Below are 26,640 nucleotides of genomic sequence, written 5' to 3' on the forward strand. Positions count from 1 at the left end.
TTTTTTCAGATGGCCCTTTTGACCGGGGCGCAGTGAGACTTCATTGTAGTGCAGATTTCCTTTACACGCTTGCTTGGTTGGCCAAAAAGGGCGTATGCGTTTTTTCCTGAATATATTCAGGAAAAAACGCATACGCCCTTTTTGGCCAAGTGCATCATTGTCGACATTCTGCCTCTTTTCCTATGCTTTAAGTGCAATTCCAGTCTACCTCCTGAAATCGTTTTCCTGAAATTCTGCCCCGCTTTCAAGTCCACTTTGAAGACTGACTTCAATATATTTTTGGACGATAGCTGTCATTCATAACTCTGCAGGTTTGTGAATTACAGTGCCCCGGAGCTCCTTTGATCAACTCGCTTTATTGTGAGCTGGCCGCAAAACCGCAGGATTGCTTCAGGCCCTAATCTGGTTCCGGCAGGGCACGCTGAGCCTTTGGTTAATTCCTCTTACTGGTGGGAAATGAGCGTTCCATTTGCCCGTGCAGACACCTACAGCTAGTCTCTCATTGGTTCTCCCTATTCCTCTTCATCTTGCGCAGAAATTGCAAACTGTGCCAAACAGGAGGTTAAAGGCACTGTCTCTCCAAGTGGGGAGAGTGTTAGTAAAGCGTCTGGAACGGTGAACACGAGTACCAGGGGACGAAACCTGAGATGCATTTGAAAACCTTTCCCAATCACATGGTGGACCATACTCTGGGTTTCCCATGCATGTTTTAGCCGAAGGAAGAATCCCTTAAACCTGGAGAGTTGGGACCCATGGAATGGGTACCATGCAGTATGACTTCAAAGGGTCTGCGTTTGCTCACCGAACCTCACCAATGCTATCAGCCTGAAGTGTCCAGCCTTATGTCTCAACCAGCTTTGGGTGTAGAGGTGGTAAATCCAGGTTGCATCACAAGCCCTGAATGAATTATTTAAGAATTGCTCTCTATTTCACTGTCATTGTGTTTTGTTTTTGAAATTTATTTTGGTAATGGGATTTATCGGATTTTCACTGCTGCGTTTAGGCCGCTGTACACACGCTTGATTTCCTTATGGAGACATATAAATCCATGGGTCTTAAGATTCTTACTTGTCAGGTATATTCCCAGGCGTTGAATATGGGGTGTTGAGTCCATTTCGTTGAGCAAGGAGTAGGTCTTGTCTATTATATATTTGGCTTATGGAACGATATCTGTGCTAATTTCAATCTCTGGTTTTATGCAGCACCCCAACTCACCTTTCCCCATAAGGAAGCATAAGTTGGTTTTCTAAATTTGAGACCCTGTTCTGTTTTGTAATTCAGTTCATGTGTAGCCAAGTTTACCTTCCGTGTATTAGTGATATCTTATGATGTTTCTTTTTCTGTGTGACTTATTTCTCGTAGAATCGTCGTACCTGAATCCACTCATTATGCCGCTACGGACCTGATGACGTAGATTTCATTGCTGAGTGTTATTCCATTGTACGTACGTACCACAACTTCTTTATCCATTTTTTACTTTCTCGGATATTTAACGTGTACCGTAGACGAGGTTCTTGTAAACAGAGCCGTCCCAAACTCTGGGGTGGCTGTGTGTTTTTGATTTTAATTTCCCTAAGCTATAGGACCCTAAGTGGAAGTGCCATAGGCTGTGTTGCTTTGTTTCCTACGTGTTTCAGGAAACACCATACACTTCTCCAGAGTGGCTGTTGGCAATTTACATCCCGCCCATCAGCATAACAAGGCTCCCTGTTCTCCATGACCTGTCCTGCCTTTCTGGATTTTACGCTTTTTTCAGATGGCCCTTTTGACCGGGGGGCAGTGAGACTTCATTGTAGTGCAGATTTCCTTTACACGCTTGCTTGGTTGGCCAAAAAGGGCGTATGCGTCTTTTCCTGAATATATTCAGGAAAAAACGCATACGCCCTTTTTGGCCAAGTGCATCATTGTGGACATTCTGCCTCTTTTCCTATGCTTTAAGTGCAATTCCAGTCTACCCCGTGAAATCGTTTTCCTGAAATTCTGCCCCGCTTTCAAGTCCTCTTCGAAGACTTACTTCAATACATTTTTGGACGATAGCTGTCATTCATAACTCTGCAGGTTTGTGAATTACAGTGCCCCTGAGCTCCTTTCTTCAACTCGCTTTCTTGTGAGCTGGCCACAAAACCGCAGGATTGCTTCAGGCCCTAATCTGGTTCTGGCAGGGCATGCTGAGCCTTTGGTTAATCCCTCTTCCTGGTGGGAAATGAGCGTTCCATTTGCCCGTGCAGACATCTACAGCTAGTCTCTCATTGGTTCTCCCTATTCCTGTTCATCTTGCGCAGAAATTGCAAACTGTGCCAAAAAGAAGGTTAAAGGCACTGACTCTCCAAGTGGGGTGAGTGTTAGTAAAGCGTCTGGAATGGTGAACCAGAGTACCAGGGGACGAAACCTGAGATGCATTTGAAAACGTTTCCCAATCACACGGTGGACCATACTCTGGGTTTCCCATGCATGTTTTAACTGAAGGAAGAATCCCTTAAACCAGGAGAGTTGGGACCCTTGGAATGGCTACCATGCAGTATGACTTCAAAGGGTCTGCGTTTGCTCACCGAACCTCACCAATGCTATCAGCCCGAAGTGTCCAGCCTTATGTCTCACCCAGCTCTGGGTGTAGATGTGGTAAATCCAGGTTGCATCACAAGCCCTGAATGAATTATTTAAGAATTGCTCTCTATTTCACTGTCATTGTGTTTTGTTTATGAAATTAATTTTGATAATGGGATTTATCGGATTTTCACTGCTGCGTTTAGGCCAATGTACACACACTTGATTTCCTTATGGAGACATATATATCCATGGGACTTAACATTCTTACTTGTCAGGTATATTTCCAGGCGTTGAATATGGGGTGTTGAGTCCATTTCGTTGAGCAAGGGGTAGGTTTTGTTTATTATATATTTGGCTTATGGAACGGTATCTGTGCTAATTTCAATCTCTGGTTTGATGCAGCACCCCAACTCACCTTTCCCCATAAGCAAGCATAAGTTGGTTTTCTAAATTTGAGACCATGTTCTGTTTTGTAATTCAGTTCATGTGTAGCCAAGTTTACATTCCGTGTATTAGTGATATCTTATGATGTTTCTTTTTCTGTGTGACTTATTTCTCGTATAATCGTCATACCTGAATCCACTCTTTATGCCTCTACGGGCCTGATGACGTAGATCTTATTGCTGAGTGATATTCCATTGTACGTGCGTACCACAACTTCTTTATCCATTTTTTGGTTTGTCGGATATTTAACTTGAACCGTAGACGAGGTTCTTGTAAACAGAGCCGTCCCAAACTTTGGGGTGGCTGTGTGTTTTTGATTTTAATTTCCCTAAGCTATAGGACCCTAAGTGGAAGTGCCATAGGCTGTGTTGCTTTGTTTCCTACGTGTTTCAGGAAACACCATACACTTCTCCAGAGTGGCTGTTGGCAATTGACATCCCGCCCATCAGGATAACAAGGCTCCCTGTTCTCCATGACCTGTCCTGCCTTTCTGGATTTTACACTTTTTTCAGATGGCCGTTTTGACGGGGGGCAGTGAGACTTCATTGTAGTGCAGATTTCCTTTACACGCTTGCTTGGTTGGCCAAAAAGGGCGTATGCGTTTTTTTCTGAATATATTCAGGAAAAAACGCATACGCCCTTTTTGGCCAAGTGCATCATTGTGGACATTCTGCCTCTTTTCCTATGCTTTACGTGCAATTCCAGTCTACCCCCTGAAACCGTTTTCCTGAAATTCTGCCCCGCTTTTAAGTCCACTTCGAAGACTTACTTCAATATATTTTTGGACGATAGCTGTCATTCATAACTCTGCAGGTTTGTGAATTACAGTGCCCCTGAGCTCCTTTCTTCAACTCGCTTTCTTGTGAGCTGGCCGCAAAACCGCAGGATTGCTTCAGGCCCTAATCTGGTTCCGGAAGGGCACGCTGAGCCTTTGGTTAATTCCTCTTCCTGGTGGGAAATGAGCGTTCCATTTGCCCGTGCAGACACCTACAGCTTGTCTCTCATTGGTTCTCCCTATTCCTGTTCATCTTGCACAGAATTTGCAAACTGTGCCAAACAGGAGGTTAAAGGCACTGACTCTCCAAGTGGGGAGAGTGTTAGTAAAGCGTCTGGAGCGGTGAACCCGAGTACCAGGGGACGAAACCTTAGATGCATTTGAAAAAGTTTCCCAATCACACGGTGGACCATACTCTGGATTTCCCATGCATGTTTTAGCTGAAGGAAGAATCCCTTAAACCTGGAGAGTTGGGACCCATGGAATGGCTACCATGCAGTATGACTTCAAAGGGTCTGCGTTTGCTCACCGAACCTCACCAATGCTATCAGCCCGAAGTGTCCAGCCTTATGTCTCACCCAGCTCTGGGTGTAGATGTGGTAAATCCAGGTTGCATCACATGCCCTGAATGAATTATTTAAGAATTGCTCTCTATTTCACTGTCATTGTGTTTTGTTTTTGAAATTTATTTTGATAATGGGATTTATCGGATTTTCACTGCTGTGTTTAGGCTGCTGTACAAAAGCTTGATTTCCTAAGGGAGACATATAAATCCATGGGTCTTAAGATTCTTACTTGTCAGGTATATTCCCAGGCGTTGAATATGCGGTGTTGAGTCCATTTCGATGAGCAAGGAGTAGGTCTTGTCTATTATATATATGGCTTATGGAACGGTATCTGTGCTAATTTCAATCTCTGGTTTGATGCAGCACCCCAACTCACCTTTCCCCATAAGCAAGCATAAGTTGGTTTTCTAAATTTGAGACCCTGTTCTGTTTTGTAATTCAGTTCATGTGTAGCCAAGTTTACGTTCCGTTTATTAGTGATATCTTATGATGTTTCTTTTTCTGTGTGACTTATTTCTCGTAGAATCGTCGTACCTGAATCCACTCATTATGCTGCTATGGGCCTGATGCCGTAGATCTCATTGATGAGTGATATTCCATTGTACCTACGTACCACAACTTCTTTATCCATTTTTTGCTTTCTCCGATATTTAACTTGTACCGTAGACGAGGTTCTTGTAAACAGAGCCGTCCCAAAGTTTGGGGTGGCTCTGTGTTTTTGATTTTAATTTCCCTAAGCTATAGGACCCTAAGTGGAAGTGCCATAGGCTGTGTTGCTTTGTTTCCTACGTGTTTCATGAAACACCATACACTTCTACAGAGTGGCTGTTGGCAATTTACATCCCGCCCATCAGCATAACAAGGCTCCCTGTTCTCCATGACCTGTCCTGCCTTTCTGGATTTTACACTTTTTTCAGATGGCCCTTTTGACCGGGGGGCAGTGAGACTTCATTGTAGTGCAGATTTCATTGACACGCTTGCTTGGTTGGCCAAAAAGTGCGTATGCGTTTTTTCCTGAATATATGCAGGAAAAAACGCATATGCCCTTATTGGCCAAGTGCATCATTGTCGACATTCTGCCTCTTTTCCTATGCTTTAAGTGCAATTCCAGTCTACCCCCTGAAATCGTTTTCCTGAAATTCTGCCCTGCTTTCAAGTCCTCTTCGAAGACTTACTTCAATACATTTTTGGACGATAGCTGTCATTCATAACTCTGCAGGATGGGAATTACAGTGCCCCTGAGCTCCTTTCTTCAACTCACTTTCTTGTGAGCTGGCCGCAAAACCACAGGATTGTTTCAGGCCCTAATCTGGTTCCGGCAGGGCCCGCTGAGCCTTTGGTGAATTCCTTTTCGTGGTGGGAAATGAGCGTTCCATTTGCCCGTGCAGACACCTACAGCTAGTCTCTCATTGGTTCTCCCTATTCCTGTTCATCGTGCGCAGAAATTGCAAACTGTGCCAAACAGGAGGTTAAAGGCAATGTCTCTCCAAGTGGGGAGAGTGTTAGTAAAGCGTCTGGAACGGTGAACACGAGTACCAGGGGACGAAACCTGAGATGCATTTGAAAACCTTTCGCAATCACATGGTGGACCATACTCTGGGTTTCCCATGCATGTTTTAGCCGAAGAAAGAATCCCTTAAACCTGGAGAGTTGGGACCCATGGAATGGGTACCATGCAGTATGACTTCAAAGGGTCTGCGTTTGCTCACCGAACCTCACCAATGCTATCAGCCCGAAGTGTCCAGCCTTATGTCTCAACCAGCTCTGGGTGTAGATGTGGTAAATCCAGGCTGCATCACAAGCGCTGAATGAATTATTTAAGAATTGCTCTCTATTTCACTGTCACTGTGTTGTGTTTGTGAAATTTATTTTGATAATGGGATTTATCGGATTTTCACTGCTGCGTTTAGGCTGCTGTACACACGTTTGATTTCCTTATGGAGACATATAAATCCATGGGTCTTAAGATTCTTACTTGTCAGGTATATTCCCAGGCGTTGAATATGCGGTGTTGAGTCCATTTCGTTGAGCAAGGAGTACGTCTTGTCTATTATATATTTGGCTTATGGAATGATATCGGTGCTAATTTCAATCTCTGGTTTTATGCAGCACCCCAACTCACCTTTCCCCATAAGCAAGCATAAGTTGGTTTTCTAAATTTGAGAACCTGTGCTGTTTTGTAATTCAGTTCATGTGTAGCCAAGTTTACGTTCCATGTATTAGTGATATCTTATGATGTTTCTTTTTCTGTGTGACTTATTTCTCGTAGAATCGTCGTACCTGAATGCACTGATTATGCCGGTACGGGCCTGATGACGTAGATCTCATGGCTGAGTGATATTCCATTGTAGGTACGTACCACAACTTCTTTATCCATTTTTGGCTTTCTCAGATATTTAACTTGTACCGTAGACGAGGTTCTTGTAAACAGAGCCGTCCCAAACTCTGGGGTGGCTGTGTGTTTTTGATTTTAATTTCCCTAAGCTATAGGACCCTAAGTGGAAGTGCCATAGGCTGTGTTGCTTTGTTTCCTACGTGTTTCAGGAAACACCATACACATCTCCAGAGTGGCTGTTGGCAATTTGTATCCCGCCCATCAGCATAACAAGGCTCCCTGTTCTCCATGACCTGTCCTGCCTTTCTGGATTTTACACTTTTTTCAGATGGCCCTTTTGACCGGGGCGCAGTGAGACTTCATTGTAGTGCAGATTTCCTTTACACGCTTGCTTGGTTGGCCAAAAAGGGCGTATGCGTTTTTTCCTGAATATATTCAGGAAAAAACGCATACGCCCTTTTTGGCCAAGTGCATCATTGTCGACATTCTGCCTCTTTTCCTATGCTTTAAGTGCAATTCCAGTCTACCTCCTGAAATCGTTTTCCTGAAATTCTGCCCCGCTTTCAAGTCCACTTTGAAGACTGACTTCAATATATTTTTGGACGATAGCTGTCATTCATAACTCTGCAGGTTTGTGAATTACAGTGCCCCGGAGCTCCTTTGATCAACTCGCTTTCTTGTGAGCTGGCCGCAAAACCGCAGGATTGCTTCAGGCCCTAATCTGGTTCCGGCAGGGCACGCTGAGCCTTTGGTTAATTCCTCTTCCTGGTGGGAAAGGAGCGTTCCATTTGCCCGTGCAGACACCTACAGCTAGTCTCTCATTGGTTCTCCCTATTCCTCTTCATCTTGCGCAGAAATTGCAAACTGTGCCAAACAGGAGGTTAAAGGCACTGTCTCTCCAAGTGGGGAGAGTGTTAGTAAAGCGTCTGGAACGGTGAACACGAGTACCAGGGGACGAAACCTGAGATGCATTTGAAAACCTTTCCCAATCACATGGTGGACCATACTCTGGGTTTCCCATGCATGTTTTAGCCGAAGGAAGAATCCCTTAAACCTGGAGAGTTGGGACCCATGGAATGGGTACCATGCAGTATGACTTCAAAGGGTCTGCGTTTGCTCACCGAACCTCACCAATGCTATCAGCCCGAAGTGTCCAGCCTTATGTCTCACCCAGCTCTGGGTGTAGATGTGGTAAATCCAGGTTGCATCACATGCCCTGAATGAATTATTTAAGAATTGCTCTCTATTGCACTGTCATTGTGTTTTGTTTGTGAAATTTATTTTGATAATGGGATTTATCGGATTTTCACTGCTGTGTTTAGGCTGCTGTACAAACGCTTGATTTCCTAATGGAGACATATAAATCCATGGGTCTTAAGCTTCTTACTTGTCAGGTATATTCCCAGGCGTTGAATATGCGGTGTTGAGTCCATTTCGATGAGCAAGGAGTAGGTCTTGTCTATTATATATATGGCTTATGGAACGGCATCTGTGCTAATTTCAATCTCTGGTTTGATGCAGCACCCCAACTCACCTTTCCCCATAAGCAAGCATAAGTTGGTTTTCTAAATTTGAGTCCCTGTTCTGTTTTGTAATTCAGTTCATGTGTAGCCAAGATTATGTTCCGTGTATTAGTGATATCTTATGATGTTTCTTTTTCTGTGTGACTTATTTCTCGTAGAATTGTCGTACCTGAATCCACTCTCTATGCCTCTACGGGCCTGATGACGTAGATCTTATTGCTGAGTGATATTCCATTGTACGTGCGTACCACAACTTCTTTATCCATTTTTTGCTTTGTCGGATATTTAACTTGAACCGTAGACGAGGTTCTTGTAAACAGAGCCGTCCCAAACCCTGGGGTGGCTGTGTGTTTTTGATTTTAATTTCCCTAAGCTATAGGACCCTAAGTGGAAGTGCCATAGGCTGTGTTGCTTTGTTTCCTACGTGTTTCATGAAACACCATACACTTCTCCAGAGTGGCTGTTGGCAATTTACATCCCACCCGTCAGCATAAAAAGGCTCCCTGTTCTCCATGACCTGTCCTGCCTTTCTGGATTTTACGCTTTTTTCAGATGGCCCTTTTGACCGGGGGGCAGTGAGACTTCATTGTAGTGCAGATTTCCTTTACACGCTTGCTTGGTTGGCCAAAAAGGGCGTATGCGTTTTTTCCTGAATATATTCAGGAAAAAACGCATACGACCTTTTTGGCCAAGTGCATCATTGTGGACATTCTGCCTCTTTTCCTATGCTTTAAGTGCAATTCCAGTCTACCCCGTGAAATTGTTTTCCTGAAATTCTGCGCCGCTTTCAAGTCCTCTTCAAAGACTTACTTCAATACATTTTTGGACGATAGCTGTCATTCTTAACTCTGCAGGTTTGTGAATTACAGTGCCCCTGAGCTCCTTTCTTCAACTCGCTTTCTTGTGAGGTGGCCGCAAAACCGCAGGATTGCTTCAGGCCCTAATCTGGTTCTGGCAGGGCATGCTGAGCCTTTGGTTAATCCCTCTTCCTGGTGGGAAATGAGCATTCCATTTGCCCGTGCAGACACCTACAGCTAGTCTCTCATTGGTTCTCCCTATTCCTGTTCATCTTGCGCAGAAATTGCAAACTGTGCCAAAAAGGAGGTTAAAGGCACTGACTCTCCAAGTGGGGTGAGTGTTAGTAAAGCGTCTGGAACGGTGAACCAGAGTACCAGGGGACGAAACCTGAGATGCATTTGAAAACGTTTCCCAATCACACGGTGGACCATACTCTGGGTTTCCCATGCATGTTTTAACTGAAGGAAGAATCCCTTAAACCAGGAGAGTTGGGACCCTTGGAATGGCTACCATGCAGTATGACTTCAAAGGGTCTGTGTTTGCTCACCGAACCTCACCAATGCTATCAGCCCGAAGTGTCCAGCCTTATGTCTCACACAGCTCTGGGTGTAGATGTGGTAAATCCAGGTTGCATCACAAGCCCTGAATGAATTATTTAAGAATTGCTCTCTATTTCACTGTCATTGTGTTTTGTTTATGAAATTAATTTTGATAATGGGATTTATCGGATTTTCACTGCTGCGTTTAGGCCGCTGTACACACGCTTGATTTCCTAAGGGAGACATATAAATCCATGGGTCTTAAGATTCTTACTTGTCAGGTATATTCCCAGGCGTTGAATATGGGGTGTTGAGTCCATTTCGTTGAGCAAGGAGTAGGTCTTGTCTATTATATATTTGGCTTATGGAACGGTATCTGTGCTAATTTCAATCTCTGGTTTGATGCAGCACCCCAACTCACCTTTCCCCATAAGCAAGCATAAGTTGGTTTTCTAAATTTGAGACCACGTTCTGTTTTGTAATTCAGTTCATGTGTAGCCAAGTTTACGTTCCGTGTATTAGTGATATCTTATGATGTTTCTTTTTCTGTGTGACTTATTTCTCGTAGAATCGTCGTACCTGAATCCACTCTTTATGCCTCTACGGGCCTGATGACGTAGATCTTATTGCTGAGTGATATTCCATTGTACGTACGTACCACAACTTCTTTATCCATTTTTTGCTTTGTCGGATATTTAAGTTGAACCGTAGACGAGGTTCTTGTAAACAGAGCCGTCCCAAACTTTGGGGTGGCTGTGTGTTTTTGATTTTAATTTCCCTAAGCTATAGGACCCTAAGTGGAAGTGCCATAGGTTGTGTTGCTTTGTTTCCTACGTGTTTCAGGAAACACCATACACTTCTCCAGAGTGGCTGTTGGCAATTTACATCCCGCCCATCAGCATAACAAGGCTCGCTGTTCTCCATGACCTGTCCTGCCTTTCTGGATTTTTCACTTGTTTCAGATAGCCCTTTTGACCGGGGGGCAGTGAGACTTCATTGTAGTGCAGATTTCCTTTACACGCTTGCTTGGTTGGCCAAAAAGGGCGTATGCGTTTTTTCCTGAATATATTCAGGAAAAAACGCATACGCCCTTTTTGGCCAAGTGCATCATTGTGGACATTCTGCCTCTTCTCCTATGCTTTAAGTGCAATTCCAGTCTGCCCCCTGAAACCGTTTTCCTGAAATTCTGGCCCGCTTTCAATTCCACTTCGAAGACTTACTTCAATACATTTTTGGACGATAGCTGTCATTCATAACTCTGCAGGTTTGTGAATTACAGTGCTCCTGAGCTCCTTTCTTCAACTCGCTTTCTTGTGAGCTGGCCGCAAAACCGCAGGATTGCTTCAGGCCCTAATCTGGTTCCGGAAGGGCACGCTGAGCCTTTGGTTAATTCCTCTTCCTGGTGGGAAATGAGCGTTCCATTTGCCCGTGCAGACACCTACAGCTAGTCTCTCATTGGTTCTCCCTATTCCTGTTCATCTTGCACAGAAATTGCAAACTGTGCCAAACAGGAGGTTAAAGGCACTGACTCTCCAAGTGGGGAGAGTGTTAGTAAAGCGTCTGGAACGGTGAACCCGAGTACCAGGGGACGAAACCTGAGATGCATTTGAAAACGTTTCCCAATCACACGGTGGACCATACTCTGGGTTTCCCATGCATGTTTTAACTGAAGGAAGAATCCCTTAAACCAGGAGAGTTGGGACCCTTGGAATGGCTACCATGCAGTATGACTTCAAAGGGTCTGTGTTTGCTCACCGAACCTCACCAATGCTATCAGCCCGAAGTGTCCAGCCTTATGTCTCACACTGCTCTGGGTGTAGATGTGGTAAATCCAGGTTGCATCACAAGCCCTGAATGAATTATTTAAGAATTGCTCTCTATTTCACTGTCATTGTGTTTTGTTTATGAAATTAATTTTGATAATGGGATTTATCGGATTTTCACTGCTGCGTTTAGGCCGCTGTACACATGCTTGATTTCCTTATGGAGACATATAAATCCATGGGTCTTAAGATTCTTACTTGTCAGGTATATTCCCAGGCGTTGAATATGGGGTGTTGAGTCCATTTCGTTGAGCAAGGAGTAGGTCTTGTCTATTATATATTTGGCTTATGGAACGGTATCTGTGCTAATTTCAATCTCTGGTTTGATGCAGCACCCCAACTCACCTTTCCCCATAAGCAAGCATAAGTTGGTTTTCTAAATTTGAGACCACGTTCTGTTTTGTAATTCAGTTCATGTGTAGCCAAGTTTACGTTCCGTGTATTAGTGATATCTTATGATGTTTCTTTTTCTGTGTGACTTATTTCTCGTAGAATCGTCGTACCTGAATCCACTCTTTATGCCTCTACGGGCCTGATGACGTAGATCTTATTGCTGAGTGATATTCCATTGTACGTACGTACCACAACTTCTTTATCCATTTTTTGCTTTGTCGGATATTTAAGTTGAACCGTAGACGAGGTTCTTGTAAACAGAGCCGTCCCAAACTTTGGGGTGGCTGTGTGTTTTTGATTTTAATTTCCCTAAGCTATAGGACCCTAAGTGGAAGTGCCATAGGTTGTGTTGCTTTGTTTCCTACGTGTTTCAGGAAACACCATACACTTCTCCAGAGTGGCTGTTGGCAATTTACATCCCGCCCATCAGCATAACAAGGCTCGCTGTTCTCCATGACCTGTCCTGCCTTTCTGGATTTTTCACTTGTTTCAGATAGCCCTTTTGACCGGGGGGCAGTGAGACTTCATTGTAGTGCAGATTTCCTTTACACGCTTGCTTGGTTGGCCAAAAAGGGCGTATGCGTTTTTTCCTGAATATATTCAGGAAAAAACGCATACGCCCTTTTTGGCCAAGTGCATCATTGTGGACATTCTGCCTCTTCTCCTATGCTTTAAGTGCAATTCCAGTCTGCCCCCTGAAACCGTTTTCCTGAAATTCTGGCCCGCTTTCAATTCCACTTCGAAGACTTACTTCAATACATTTTTGGACGATAGCTGTCATTCATAACTCTGCAGGTTTGTGAATTACAGTGCTCCTGAGCTCCTTTCTTCAACTCGCTTTCTTGTGAGCTGGCCGCAAAACCGCAGGATTGCTTCAGGCCCTAATCTGGTTCCGGAAGGGCACGCTGAGCCTTTGGTTAATTCCTCTTCCTGGTGGGAAATGAGCGTTCCATTTGCCCGTGCAGACACCTACAGCTAGTCTCTCATTGGTTCTCCCTATTCCTGTTCATCTTGCACAGAAATTGCAAACTGTGCCAAACAGGAGGTTAAAGGCACTGACTCTCCAAGTGGGGAGAGTGTTAGTAAAGCGTCTGGAACGGTGAACCCGAGTACCAGGGGACGAAACCTGAGATGCATTTGAAAACGTTTCCCAATCACACGGTGGACCATACTCTGGGTTTCCCATGCATGATTTAGCTGAAGGAAGAATCCCTTAAACCTGGAGAGTTGGGACCCATGGAATGGCTACCATGCAGTATGACTTCAAAGGGTCTTCGTTTGCTCACCGAACCTCACCATTGCTATCAGCCGGAAGTGTCCAGCCTTATGTCTCAACCAGCTTTGGGTGTAGAGGTGGTAAATCCAGGTTGCATCACAAGCCCTGAATGAATTATTTAAGAATTGCTCTCTATTTCACTGTCATTGTGTTTTGTTTTTGAAATTTATTTTGATAATGGGATTTATCGGATTTTCACTGCTGCGTGTAGGCCGCTGTACACACGCTTGATTTCCTTATGGAGACATATAAATCCATGGGTCTTAAGATTCTTACTTGTCAGGTATATTCCCAGGCGTTGAATATGGGGTGTTGAGTCCATTTCGTTGAGCAAGGAGTAGGTCTAGTCTATTATATATTTGGCTTATGGAACGTTATCTGTCCTAATTTCAATCTCTGGTTTTATGCAGCACCCCAACTCACCTTTCCCCATAAGGAAGCATAAGTTGGTTTTCTAAATTTGAGACCCTGTTCTGTTTTGTAATTCAGTTCATGTGTAGACAAGTTTACCTTCCGTGTATTAGTGATATCTTATGATGTTTCTTTTTCTGTGTGACTTATTTCTCGTAGAATCGTCGTACCTGAATCCACTCATTATGCCGCTATGGGCCTGATGACCTAGATTTCATTGCTGAGTGATATTCCATTGTACGTACGTACCACAATTTCTTTATCCATTTTTTGCTTTCTCGGATATTTAACTTGTACCGTAGACGAGGTTCTTGTAAACAGAGCCGTCCCAAACTTTGGGGTGGCTGTGTCTTTTTGATTTTACTTTCTTTAAGCTATAGGACCATAAGGGGAAGTGCCATAGGCTGTGTTGCTTTGTTTCCTACGTGTTTCAGGAAACACCATACACTTCTCCAGAGTGGCTGTTGGCAATTTACATCCCCCCCATCAGCATAACAAGGCTCCCTGTTCTCCAGGACCTGTCCTGCCTTTCTGGATTTTACACTTTTTTCAGATGGCCCTTTTAACCGGGGGGCAGTGAGACTTCATTGTAGTGCAGATTTCCTTTACACGCTTGCTTGGTTGGCCAAAAAGTGCGTATGCGTTTTTTCCTGAATATATTCAGGAAAAAACGCATACGCCCTTTTTGGCCAAGTGCATCATTGTGGACATTCTGCCTCTTTTCCTATGCTTTAAGTGCAATTCCAGTCTACCCCCTGAAATCGTTTTCCTGAAATTCTGCCCCGCTTTCAAGTCCTCTTCGAAGACTTACTTCAATACATTTTTGGACGATAGCTGTCATTCATAACTCTGCAGGTTTGTGAATTACAGTGCCCCTGAGCTCCTTTCTTCAACTCGCTTTCTTGTGAGCTGGCCACAAACCCGCAGGATTGCTTCAGGCCCTAATCTGATTCCGGAACTGCATGTTGAGCCTTTGGTTAATTCCACTTCCTGGTGGGAATGAGCGTTAAATTTGCCCGTGCAGACACCTACAGGTAGTCTCTCATTGGTTCTCCCTATTCCTGTTCATCTTGCACAGAAATTGCAAACTGTGCCAAATAGGAGGTTAAAGGCACTGGCTCTCCAAGTGGGGAGAGTGTTAGTAAAGCGTCTGGAATGGGGAACCCCAGTAAAAGGCGACGAACACTGAGATGCATTTTAAAACATATCCCAGTCACATGGTGCACCATACTGGGGGTTTCCCATGCATGTTTTAGCTGAAGGAAGAATCCCTTAAACCTGGAGAGTTGGGACCCATGTAATGGGTACCATGCAGTATGACTTTAAATGGTCTGCATTTGCTCATCGAACCTCACCAATGCTATCAGCCCGAAGTGTTCAACCTTATGTCTCACTCAGATCTGGGTGTAGATGTGGTAAATCAAGGTTGCATCACAAGCCCTGAATGAATTATTTAAGAATTGCTCTCTATTTCACTGTCATTGTGTTTTGTTTTTGAAATTTATTTTGTTAATGGGATTTATCGGATTTTCACTGCTGCGTTTAGGGCACTGTCCACACGCTTGACTTCCTTATGGAGACATATAAATCCATGGGTCTTAAGTTTCTTACTTGTCAGGTACATTCCCAGGCGTTGAATATGCGCTGTTGAGTTCATTTCGTTGAGCAAGGAGTAGGTCTTTTCTATTATATATTTGGCTTATGGAACGGTATCTCTGCTAATTTCAATCTCTGGTTTTATGCAGCACTGCAACTCACCTTTCCCCATAAGCAAGCATAAGCTGGCTTTCTAAATTTGAGACCCTTTTCTGTTTTGTAATTCAGTTCATGTGTAGCCAAGTTTACGTTCCGTGTATTACTGATATCTTATGATGTTTCTTTTTCTGTGTGACTTATTTCTCGTAGAATCGTCGTATCTGAATCCACTCATTATGCCGCTATGGGCCTGATGACGTAGATCTCATTGCTGAGTGATATTCCATTGTACGTACGTACCACAACTTCTTTATCCATTTTTTGCTTTCTCGGATATTTAACTTGTACCGTAGACGAGGTTCTTGTAAACACAGTCGTCCCAAACTTTGGGGTGGCTGTGTGTTTTTGATTTTAATTTCCCTAAGCTATAGGACCATAAGTGGAAGTGCCATAGGCTGTGTTGCTTTGTTTCCTACGTGTTTCAGGAAACATCATACACTTCTCCAGAGTGGCTGTTGGCAATTTACATCCCGCCCATCAGCATAACAAGGCTCCCTGTTCTCCATGACCTGTCCTGCCTTTCTGGATTTTACACTTTTATCAGATGGCCCTTTGGACCGGGGGGCAGTGAGACTTCATTGTAGTGCAGATTTCCTTTACACGCTTGCTTGGTTGGCCAAAAAGGGCGTATGCGTTTTTTCCTGAATATATTCAGGAAAAAACGCATACGCCCTTTTTGGCCAAGTGCATCATTGTGGACATTCTGCCTCTTTTCCTATGCTTTAAGTGCAATTCCAGTCTACCTCCTGAAATCGTTTTCCTGAAATTCTGCCCCACTTTCAAGTCCTCTTCGAAGACTTACTTCAATACATTTTTGGACGATAGCTGTCATTCATAACTCTGCAGGTTTGTGAATTACAGTGCCCCTGAGCTCCTTTCTTCAACTCGCTTTCTTGTGAGCTGGCCGCAAAACCGCAGGATTGCTTCAGGCCCTAATCTGGTTCCGGCAGGGCACGCTGAGCCTTTGGTGAATTCCTCTTCCTGGTGGGAAATGAGCGTTCCATTTGCCCGTGCAGACATCTACAGCTAGTCTCTCATTGGTTCTCCCTATTCCTGTTCATCTTGCGCAGAAATTGCAAACTGTGCCAAATAGGAGGTTAAAGTCACTGGCTCTCCAAGTGGGGAGAGTGTTAGTAAAGCGTTTGGAATGGGGAACCCCAGTAAAAGGGGACGAACACTGAGATGGATTTTAAAACATATCCCAGTTACATGGTGCACCATACTGGGGGTTTCCCATGCATGTTTTAGCTGAAGGAAGAATCCCTTAAACCTGGAGAGTTGGGATCCATGGAATGGGTACCATGCAGTATGACTTTAAATGGTCTGCATTTGCTCATCGAACCTCACCAATGCTATCAGCCCGAAGTGTTCAACCTTATGTCTCACTCAGATCTGGGTGTAGATGTGGTAAATCAAGGTTGCCTCACAAGGCCTGAATGAATTATTTAACAATTGCTCTCTATTTCACTGTCATTGTTTTGTTTTTGTAATTCATTTTGATAATGGGATTTATCGGATGTTCTCTGCTGCGTTCATGCAGCTGTACACACGTTGATTCTCTTACAGAGACATATAAATCCATGGGTTTGGAGATTCTTACTTGTCAGGTGTATTCCTAGGAGTTAAATATTGGGATTTTAGTCCATTTCATTGAGCAAGGGTTAGGTCTTGATTATTACATATTTGGCTTATGGAAAGGTATCTGTGCTAATTTCTATCTCTGGTTTTATGCAGCACCCCAACACACCTTTCCCTTAAGCAAGCATAAGTTTATTGTCTAAATTTGAGACCCTGATCTGTTTTGTAATTCAGTTCATGTGTAGCCATGTTTACTTTCCATGTATTCGTGATATCTTATGATATTTCATTTTCTGTGTGACTTATTTCACTTAGAATCATCGTACCTGAATCCTCTCATTATGCTGCGACGGGCCTGATGTCATAGATTTCATTGCTGAGTGATATTCCATTGTACGTATGGACCACAACTTCTTTATTCATTTTTCGCTTTCTGGGATATTTAATTTGTACCGTAGACGAGGTTCTTGTAATCAGAGCCGTCCGATACTTTGGGGTGGCTGTGTGTTTTTGATTTTAATTTCCCTAAGCTATAGGACCATAAGTGGAAGTGCCGTAGGCTCTGTTGCTTTGTTTTTTAGGTGTTTGAGGAAACACCATACACTTCTCCAGAGTGGCTGTTGGCAATTTACATCCTGCCCATCAGCATAACAAGGCTCCCTGTTCTCCATGGCCTGTGTTGCCTTTCTGGATTTTACACTATTTTCAGATGGCTCTTTTAACCGGGAAGCAGTGAGACTTAACTGTAGTGCAGATTTCTTTAACATGCTTGCTTGGTTGGCCAAAAAGTGCGAATGCGTTTTTTCCTGAATATTTTCAGGAAAAAACGCATTCGCCCTTTTTGGCCAAGTGCATCATTGTCGACGTTCTGCCTCTTTTCCTATGTTTTAAAGGCAATTCCAGTCTTCCCCCTGAAATCGTTTTCCTGCAATTCTGCCCCGCTTTCAAGTCCTCTTCGCAGCCTTCCTTCAATATATTTTTGGAGGATAGGTGTCATTTATAACTCTGCATGTTTGTGAATTACAGTGTTCCTGAGCTCTGTTCTTCAACTCGCTTTCTTGTGAGCTGGCAGCAAACCCGCTGGATTGCTTCAGGCCCTAATCTGGTTCCAGCACTGCATGCTGAGCATTTGGTTAATTCCTCTTCCTGGTGGGAAATGAGCGTTAAATTTGCCTGTGCAGACACCTACAGCTAGTCTCTCATTGGTTCTCCCTATTCCTGTACTTCTTGAGCAGAAATTGCAAACTGTGCCAAACAGGAGGTTAAAGGCACTGACTCTCCAAGTGGGGAGAGTTTTAGTAAAGGGTCTGGAATGGTGAATCCGAGTAAAAGGGGACAAAAACTGAGATGCATTTGAAAACATATCCCGGTCACAGGGTGCACCATAATGTGGGTTTCCCATGCATGTTTTAGCTGAAGGAAGAATCCCTTAAACCTGGAGAGTTGGGACCCGTAGAATGGGTACCATGCAGTATGACTTTAAAGGGTCTGCATTTGCTCATCGAACCTCACCAATGCTATCAGCCCGAAGTGTCCAACCTTATGTCTCACTCAGATCTGGGTGTAGATGTGGTAAATCCAGGTTGCATCACAAGCCCTGAATGAATTATTTAAGAATCGCTCTCCATTTCACTGTCATTGTGTTTGGTTTTTGTAATTCATTTTGATAATGGGATTTACCGGATTATCTCTGCTGTGTTCATGCAACTGTACACACGCTAGATTCTCTTACAGAGACATATAAATCCATGGGTTTGATGATTCTTACTTGTCAGGTGCATTCCTAGGCGTTGAATATGCGGTGTTTAGTCCAATTCGTTGAGCAAGGTGTAGGTCTTGAGTATTAAATATTTGGCTTATGGAACGGTATCTGTGCTAATTTCTATCTCTGGTTTTATGCAGCACCCCAACTCACCTTTCCCCTTAAGCAAGCATAAGTTGGTTTTCTAAATTTGAGACCCTGTTCTGTTTTGTAATTCATTTCATGTGTAGCCAAGTTTACATTCCGTGTATTCTGGAATTGTGAACCCGAGTAAAAGGGGACGAAAGCTGAGATGCATTTGAAAACGTTTCCCGGTCGCACGGTGCACCATACTGTGGGTTTTAAGATTCTAAATTTGAGACCCTGTTCTGTTTTGTAATTCAGTTCATGTGTAGCCAAGTTTACATTCCGTGTATTAGTGATATCTTATGAAGTTTCTATTTCTGTGTGACTTATTTCTCGTAGAATCATCGTACCTGAATCCACTCATTTTGCCGCTACGGGCCTGATGACGTAGATTTCATTGCTGTGTGTTATTCCATTGTACGTACGTACCACAACTTCTTTATCCATTTTTTGCTTTCTCGGATATTTAACTTGTACCGTAGACGAGGTTCTTGTAAACAGAGCCGTCCGAAATTTTGGGGTGGCTGTGTGATTTTGATTTTAATTTCCCTAAGCTATAGGACAATAAGTTGAACTGCCGTAGGCTCCGTTGTTTTGTTTTTTAGGTGTTTGAGGAAACACCATACACTTCTCCAGAGTGGCTCTTGGCAATTTACATCCCGCCCATCAGCATAACAAGGCTCCCTGTTCTCCATGGCCTGTGCTGCCTTTCTGGATTTTACACTATTTTCAGATGGCCCTTTTGACCCGGGGGCAGTGAGACTTCATTGTAGTGCAGATTTCTTTAACATGCTTGCTTGGTTGGCCAAAAAGGGCGTATGCGTTTTTTCCTGAATATATTCAGGAAAAAACGCATACGCCCTTTTTGGCCAAATGCATCATTGTCGACCTTCTACCTCTTTTCCTATGCTTTAAATGCAATTCCAGTCTACCCGCTGAAATCGTTTTCCTGCAATTCTGCCCCGCTTACAAGTCCTCTTCGCAGCCTTCCTTCAATATATTTTTGGATGATAGCTGTCATTTATAACTCTGCAGGTGTGTGAATTACAGTGCCCCTGAGCTCCTTTCTTCAACTCGCTTTCTTGTGAGCTGGCCGCAAACCCACAGGATTGCTTCAGGCCCTAATCTGGTTCCGGCACGGCATGTTGAGCCTTTGGTTAATTCCTGTTCCTGGTGGGAATGAGCATTAAATTTGCCCGTGCAGACACCTACAGGTAGTCTCTCATTGGTTCTCCCTATTCCTGTTCATCTTGTGCAGAAATTACAAACTGTGCCAAATAGGAGGTTAAAGGCACTGGCTCTCCAAGTGGGGAGAGTGTTAGTAAAGCGTCTGGAATGGTGAACCTCAGTAAAAGGGGACGAACACTGAGATGCATTTTAAAACGTTTCCCAGTCACACGGTGCACCATACTGGGGGTTTCCCATGCATGTTTTAGCTGAAGGAAGAATCCCTTAAACCTGGAGAGTTGGGACCCATGGAATGGGTACCATGCAGTATGACTTCAAATGGTCTGCATTTGCTCATCGAACCTTACCAATGCTATCAGCCCGAAGTGTCCAACCTTATGTCTCTCTCAGATCTGGGTGTAGATGTGGTAAATCAAGGTTGCATCACAAGGCCTGAATGAATTATTTACGAATTGCTCTCTATTTCACTGTCATTGTTTTGTTTTTGTAATTCATTTTGATAATGGGATTTATCGGATTTTCTATGCTGCGTTCATGCAGCTGTACACACGCTTGATTCTCTTACGGAGACATATAAATCCATGGGTTTGAAGATTCTTACTTGTCTGGTGTATTCCTAGGAGTTAAATATTGGGTTTTTAGTCCATTTCATTGAGCAAGGGGTAGGTCTTGATTATTACATATTTGGCTTATGGAAAGCTATCTGTGCTAATTTCTATCTCTGGTTTTTTACAGCACCCCAACACAACTTTCCCCTTAAGCAAGCAGAGGTTGATTTTCTAAATTTGAGACCCTGTTCTGTTTTGTAATTCAGTTCATGTGTAGCCAAGTTTACTTTCCGTGTATTAGTGATATCTTATGATATTTCATTTTCTGTGTGACTTATTTCACTTAGAATCATCGTACCTGAATCCTCTCATTATGCTGCGACGGGCCTGATGTCATAGATTTCATTGCTGAGTGATATTCCATTGTACGTAAGTACCACAACTTCTTTATCCTTTTTTCGCTTTCTGGGATATTTAACTTGTACCGTAGACGAGGTTCTTGTAATCAGAGCCGTCCGAAAATTTGGGGTGGCTGTGTGTTTTTGATTTTAATTTCCCTAAGCTATAGGACCATAAGTGGAAGTGCCGTAGGCTCCGTTGCTTTGTTTTTTAGGTGTTTGAGGAAACACCATACACTTCTCCAGAGTGGCTGTTGACAATTTACATCCCGCCCATGAGCAAAACAAGGCTCCCTGTTCTCCATGGCCTGTGCTGCCTTTCTGGATTTTACACTTTTTGCAGATGGCCCATTTGACCGGGGAGCAGTGAGACTTAACTGTAGTGCAGATTTCTTTAACATGCTTGCTTGGTTGGCCAAAAAGGGCGAATGCGTTTTTTCCTGAAAATATTCAGGAAAAAACGCATTCGCCCTTTTTGGCCAAGTGCATCATTGTCGACATTCTGCCTCTTTCCCTATGTTTTAAATGCAATTCCAGTCTACCCCCTGAAATCGTTATCCTGCAATTCTGCCCCGCTTTCAAGTCCTCTTCGAAGACTTCCTTCAATATATTTTTGGAGGATAGGTGTCATTTATAACTCTGCATGTTTGTGAATTACAGTGCTCCTGAGCTCTGTTCTTCAACTCGCTTTCTTGTGAGCTGGCCGCAAACCCACAGGATTGCTTCAGGCCCTAATCTGGTTCCAGCAGTGCATGCTGAGCGTTTGGTTAATTCCTCTTCTTGGTGGGAAATGAGCATTAAATTTGCCCGTGCAGACACCTACAGCTAGTCTCTCATTGGTTCTCCCTATTCCTGTACTTCTTGTGCAGAAATTGCAAACTGTGCCAAACAGGAGGTTAAAGGCACTGACTCTCCAAGTGGGGAGAGTTTTAGTAAAGGGTCTGGAATGGTCAACCCGAGTAAAAGGGGATGAAAACTGAGATGCATTTGAAAACGTATCCCGGTCACACGGTGCACCATACTGTGGGATTCCCATGCATGTTTTCGCTGAAGGAAGAATCCCTTAAACCTGGAGAGTTGGGACCCGTAGAATGGGTACCATGCAGTATGACTTCAAAGGGTCTGCATTTGCTCATCGAACCTCACCAATGCTATCAGCCCGAAGTGTCCAACCTTATGTCTCACTCAGCTCTGGCTGTAGATGTGGTAAATCCAGGTTGCATCACAAGCCCTGAATGAATTATTTAAGAATTGCTCTCCATTTCACTGTCATTGTGTTTGGTTTTTGTAATTCATTTTGATAATGGGATTTATCGGATTATCTCTGCTGCGTTCACGCAGCTGTACACACGCTAGATTCTCTTACAGAGACATATAAATCCATGGGTTTGAAGATTCTTACTTGTCAGGTGCATTCCTAGGCGTTGAATATGCGGTGTTTAGTCCAATTCATTGAGCAAGGTGTAGGTCTTGAGTATTAAATATTTGGCTTATGGAACGGTATCTGTGCTAATTTCTATCTCTGGTTTTATGCAGCACCCCAACTCACCTTTCCCCTTAAGCAAGCATAAGTTGGTTTTCTAAATTTGAGACCCTGTTCTGTTTTGTAATTCATTTCATGTGTAGCCAAGTTTACATTCCGTGTATTCTGGAATTGTGAACCCGAGTAAAAGGGGACGAAAGCTGAGATGCATTTGAAAACGTTTCCCGGTCGCACGGTGCACCATACTGTGGGTTTTAAGATTCTAAATTTGAGACCCTGTTCTGTTTTGTAATTCAGTTCATGTGTAGCCAAGTTTACATTCCGTGTATTAGTGATATCTTATGAAGTTTCTATTTCTGTGTGACTTATTTCTCGTAGAATCATCGTACCTGAATCCACTCATTTTGCCGCTACGGGCCTGATGACGTAGATTTCATTGCTGTGTGTTATTCCATTGTACGTACGTACCACAACTTCTTTATCCATTTTTTGCTTTCTCGGATATTTAACTTGTACCGTAGACGAGGTTCTTGTAAACAGAGCCGTCCGAAATTTTGGGGTGGCTGTGTGATTTTGATTTTAATTTCCCTAAGCTATAGGACAATAAGTTGAACTGCCGTAGGCTCCGTTGTTTTGTTTTTTAGGTGTTTGAGGAAACACCATACACTTCTCCAGAGTGGCTCTTGGCAATTTACATCCCGCCCATCAGCATAACAAGGCTCCCTGTTCTCCATGGCCTGTGCTGCCTTTCTGGATTTTACACTATTTTCAGATGGCCCTTTTGACCCGGGGGCAGTGAGACTTCATTGTAGTGCAGATTTCTTTAACATGCTTGCTTGGTTGGCCAAAAAGGGCGTATGCGTTTTTTCCTGAATATATTCAGGAAAAAACGCATACGCCCTTTTTGGCCAAATGCATCATTGTCGACCTTCTACCTCTTTTCCTATGCTTTAAATGCAATTCCAGTCTACCCGCTGAAATCGTTTTCCTGCAATTCTGCCCCGCTTACAAGTCCTCTTCGCAGCCTTCCTTCAATATATTTTTGGACGATAGCTGTCATTTATAACTCTGCATGTTTGTGAATTACAGTGCCCCTGAGCTCCTTTCTTCAACTCGCTTTCTTGTGAGCTGGCCACAAACCCGAAGGATTGCTTCAGGCCCTAATCTGGTTCCGGTACGGCATGTTGAGCCTTTGGTTAATTCCTCTTCCTGGTGGGAATGAGCGTTAAATTTGCCCGTGCAGACACCTACAGGTAGTCTCTCATTGGTTCTCCCTATTCCTGTTCATCTTGCGCAGAAATTGCAAACTGTGCCAAATGGGAGGTTAAAGGCACTGGCTCTCCAAGTGGGGAGAGTGTTAGTAAGGCGTCTGGAATGGGGAACCCCAGTAAAAGGGGGCGAACACTGAGATGCATTTTAAAACATATCCCGGTCACACGGTGCACAATACTGGGGGTTTCCCATGCATGTTTTAGCTGAAGGAAAAATCCCTTAAACCTGGAGAGTTGGGACCTATGGAATGGGTACCATGCAGTATGACTTCAAACGGTCTGCATTTGCTCATCGAACCTCACCAATGCTATCAGCCCGAAGTGTTCAACCTTATGTCTCACTCAGATCTGGGTGTAGATGTGGTAAATCTAGGTTGCATCACAAGGCCTGAATGAATTATTTAACAATTGCTCTCTATTTCACTGTCATTGTTTTGTTTTTGTAATTCATTTTGATAATGGGATTTATCGGATTTTCTCTGCTGCGTTCATGCAGCTGTACACACGCTTGATTCTCTTACGGAGACATATAAATCCATGGATTTGGAGATTCTTACTTGTCAGGTGTATTCCTAGGAGTTAAATATTGGGATTTTAGTCCATTTCATTGAGCAAGGGTTAGGTCTTGATTATTACATATTTGGCTTATGGAAAGGTATCTGTGCTAATTTCTATCTCTGGTTTTATGCAGCACCCCAACACACCTTTCCCTTAAGCAAGCATAAGTTTATTTTCTAAATTGGAGACCCTGATCTGATTTGTAATTCAGTTCAGGTGTAGCCATGTTTAGTTTCCGTGTATTAGTGATATCTCATGATATTTCATTTTCTATGTGACTTATTTCACTTAGAATCATCGTACCTGAATCCTCTCATTATGCTGCGACGGGCCTGATGTCATAGATTTCATTGCTGAGTGATATTACATTATACGTATAGACCACAACTTCTTTATCCATTTTTCGCTTTCTGGGATATTTAATTTGTACCGTAGACGAGGTTCTTGTAATCAGAGCCGTCCGAAACTTTGGGGTGGCTGTGTGTTTTTGATTTTAATTTCCCTAAGCTATAGGACCATAAGTGGAAGTGCCGTAGGCTCTGTTGCTTTGTTTTTTAGGTGTTTGAGGAAACACCATACACTTCTCCAGTGTGGCTGTTGGCAATTTACATCCTGCCCATCAGCATAACAAGGCTCCCTGTTCTCCATGACCTGTCCTGCCTTTCTGGATTTTACACTTTTTTCAGATGGCCCTTTTGACCGGGGGGCAGTGAGACTTCATTGTAGTGCAGATTTCCTTTACACGCTTGCTTGGTTGGGCAAGTGCATCATTGTCGACATTCTGCCTCTTTTCCTATGCTTTAAGTGCAATTCCAGACTACCCCCTGAAATCGTTTTCCTGAAATTCTGCCCCGCTTTCAAATCCTCTTCGAAGACTTACTTCAATACATTTTGGACGATAGGTGTCATTCATAACTCTGCAGGTTTGTGAATTACAGTGCCCCTGAGCTCCTTTCTTCAATTCGCTTTCTTGTGAGCTGGCCGCAAAACCGCAGGATTGCTTCAGGCCCTAATCTGTGTCCAGCACGGCACGCTGAGCCTTTGGTTAATTCCTCTTCCTGGTGGGAAATGAGCGTTCCATTTGCCCGTGCAGACACCTACAGCTAGTCTCTCATTGGTTCTCCCTATTCCTGTACATCTTGCGCAGAAATTGCAAACTGTGCCAAACAGGAGGTTAAAGGCACTGACTCTCCAAGTGGGGAGAGTGTTAGGAAAGCGTCTGGAATGGTGAACCCGAATACCAGGGGACAAAAACTGAGATGCATTTGAAAACGTTTCCCAATCACACGGTGGACCATACTCTGGGTTTCCCATGCATGTTTTAGCTGAAGGAAGAATCCCTTAAATCTGGAGAGTTGGGACCCATGGAATGGGTACCATGCAGTATGACTTCAAACGGTCTGCGTTTGCTCACCGAACCTCACCAATGCTATCAGCCTGAAGTGTCCAGCCTTATGTCTCACCCAGCTCTGGGTATAGATGTGGGAAATCCAGGTTTCATCACAAGCCCTGAATGAATTATTTAAGAATTGCTCTCTATTTCACTGTCATTGTGTTTTGCTTTTGAAATTTATTTTGATAATGGGATTTATCGGATGTTCACTGATGCGTTTAGGCCGCTGTACACACGCTTGATTTCCTTATGGAGACATATAAATCCATGGGTTTTAAGATTCTTACTTGTCAGGTATCTTCCCAGGCGTTGAATATGGGGTGTTGAGTCCATTTCGTTGAGCAAGGAGTAGGTCTTGTCTATTATATATTTGGCTTATGTAACGGTGTCTGTGCTAATTTCAATCTCTGGTTTTATGCAGCACCCCAACTCACCTTTCCCCATAAGCAAGCATAAGTTGGTTTTCTAAATTTGAGACCCTGTTCTGTTTTGTAATTCAGTTCATGTGTATCCAAGTTTACATTCCGTGTGTTAGTGATATCTTATGATGTTTCTTTTTCTGTGTGACTTATTTCTCGTAGAATCATCGTACCTGAATCCACTCATTATGCCGCTACGGGCCTGATGACGTAGATTTCTTTGCTGAGTGATATTCCATTGTACGTGCATACCACAACTTCTTGATCCATTTTTTGCTTTGTCGGATATTTAACTTGTATCGTAGACGAGGTTCTTGTAAACAGAGCCGTCCCAAATTCTGGGGTGGCTGTGTGTTTTTGATTTTAATTTCCCTAAGCTATAGGACCCTAAGTGGAAGTGCCATAGGCTGTGTTGCTTTGTTTCCTACGTGTTTCAGGAAACACCATACACTTCTCCAGAGTGGCTGTTGGCAATTTTCATCCCGCCCATCAGCGTAACAAGGCTCCCTGTTCTCCATGACCTGTCGTGCCTTTCTGGATTTTACACTTTTTTCAGATGGCCCTTTTGACCGGGGGGCAGTGAGACTTCATTGTAGTGCAGATTTCCTTTACACGCTTGCTTGGTTGGCCAAAAAGTGTGTATAAGTTTTTTCCTGAATATATTCAGGAAAAAACGCATACGCCCTTTTTGGCCAAGTGCATCATTCTCGACATTCTGCCTCTTTTCCTGT

Source organism: Delphinapterus leucas, chromosome 2 (genome assembly GCF_059928025.1).
Source record: "Delphinapterus leucas isolate spDelLeu-1000000601 "Yukka" chromosome 2, BTC_Dleu_Yukka2, whole genome shotgun sequence".
Taxonomy (NCBI): domain Eukaryota; kingdom Metazoa; phylum Chordata; class Mammalia; order Artiodactyla; family Monodontidae; genus Delphinapterus; species Delphinapterus leucas.